Genomic DNA, 1,944 nt, shown 5'->3' with positions numbered 1-1,944 from the left:
GGGCATATTTGGACGTAAGTTTGGAAAAGCGGGCGTGGCCCCGCCCCCTACTAACTTTTTTGTACATATCTCGATAACTACTATAGCTATGTCAACCAAACKGTATAGAGTCGTTTCTTTTAGGCATTTCCATACACAGTTCAAAAATGGAAGAAATCGGATAATAACCACGCCCACTTCCATACAAAGGTTATGTTGGAAATCACTAAAAGTGCGTTAACCGACGTGGCGTCGCCCACTTATGGACCAAAAACCATATMTCAGGAAGTACTCGATTTCAATGAAATTCGGTATATAATACTCTCTTAACACCCTGATGACATGTACCAAATATGGGTGAAATCGGTTCACAACCACGCCTGAAGTCTCGATTATCACTTTATCATGCGAGAGTATAAAATGTTCAGTGACACCCGAACTTAGCCCTCCCTTACTTGTTTTAGTTTTATTTTTAATAAATGATTCYCTGTTTTAATASTAYAAAGTTGCGTTTCAATAATCATTCTTATTGGCAGGTGGAGCCCGTAAGAGTTAACTTGAGACCTAAGCGCCGTTGTAAGTTACCTACTGCGCTCAGGTTTCTTGTTGCGGGTTATAGTAAAAGTTTCTTTTAGAATTCTCCGTTAATATACATATATAGGTCACGATAATTAATTAATTTAATTTAAAGTTATAGTGGTTTTAAAATAGATGAAAAAATGGGGCGCCAAAAAAATATTTACTCTCAAAGTGGGCAGTAGACAGAATAAGTTTGGGAACCACTGGTTTACAGGGAAGCTCCGACTCAATAATTGTTTTTCAGGAGAAAACCTTATATGCTTGATAATTCGGGTGGTGGAGCACGGTGCTCGTTCGTGCCGTAGATGTGGTTGGCCGGGGGGAAACGGTCGGCGCAAGTTATTCCACAAAATGTTAAATAAAAAACAAAGGGTTTCTTATAATAAATATATTTAAATATAATAAATTGGAAACACACTTACCACGTCTGGATCGGTGAGCGGTCGCAAAAGGAGAGAGCGCGCAACTTTTAGTTATGGTTTAGTTGCGCGCGAATTAAACTTCGAAAAAAGTTCGAATAAGAGGAAAAGAAAAGATTGCTCTGCCGATACAGACGTGGCAAAGAAATTGGGCGGGGGCGGCGTTAACAATGCTATTTTTGAAATCTTACGAATYTAATTAGATATATGTATATGTACTGCACACCACATCGGGTTGTTAACTATACAATGTATACCCTGCCAACCACGGCTACCCTCTTGTGTCAAATATTTCAATACAACTATACATTTTTCTCTATGCACTAACAGCAACCCACATTTTCGGGTTATATTTTGTTTACCCAAATTCGATGAAAAAAGTTTCTTTCATTTCTTGATTTATTTGAGTWAGTGCAAAAGAGAAAACATAATTGTCAATAGTGCCAAAAGGGTAATAAAAAAACGATTGGAAGACGCATGYCATTCGTAATCGTACCATCGAAAAGAGGCTCGTCTAACAAGAAGGTAAGTTAGTGAATTTTATGTGATTTTTTTTTTTAAATTTGCAAATAATTAATTCATTTGTTTTTATAACATTGGAAAACAGAATGAATTGGAAACAGCAGCTGCAGCAATATCATCAGAATCAGCAAATTTCAATTGTTAAATAAGTGTATGAAAAAAAATTAAGTGTTCTTCGAAATTGGACTGCGCTGTCCAATATAATACTCAAAAATAAATACATACATACATATGTATTTTATGCGTTTAAGGCGGCCTGCACAATCCAATACAATATGTCAAAACAAATGTTTGTTTTATATTTTAAATGATGAAATAATATTTATCTTTTGTTTCAGATGTTAATATTATTTTTATTTAATTAATCTTTCTTTTTCTTTTATGATCTTTAGTTAATCTTTTTTCAGATGAAATTATTTTTTTAATTAAATAATTTTTTTTTTAC

General features: G+C 34.5%; 1 protein-coding gene across 1 annotated transcript in view; it reads left to right on the top strand.

Annotated features, from left to right (window-relative positions):
- LOC108978387 (protein ZBED8-like) overlaps window positions 1-1,944 on the top strand; it is a 12,740-nt gene that overhangs the window by 8,848 nt on the left and 1,948 nt on the right. The window lies entirely within an intron of this gene.

Source organism: Bactrocera latifrons, unplaced genomic scaffold (assembly GCF_001853355.1).
Source record: "Bactrocera latifrons isolate USDA-ARS-PBARC rearing strain unplaced genomic scaffold, ASM185335v1 scaffold_1205, whole genome shotgun sequence".
Lineage (NCBI taxonomy): Eukaryota > Metazoa > Arthropoda > Insecta > Diptera > Tephritidae > Bactrocera > Bactrocera latifrons.
The sequence above is the reverse complement of the archived record's forward strand: the minus strand, read 5'-3'. Positions and strand labels throughout refer to the sequence as shown.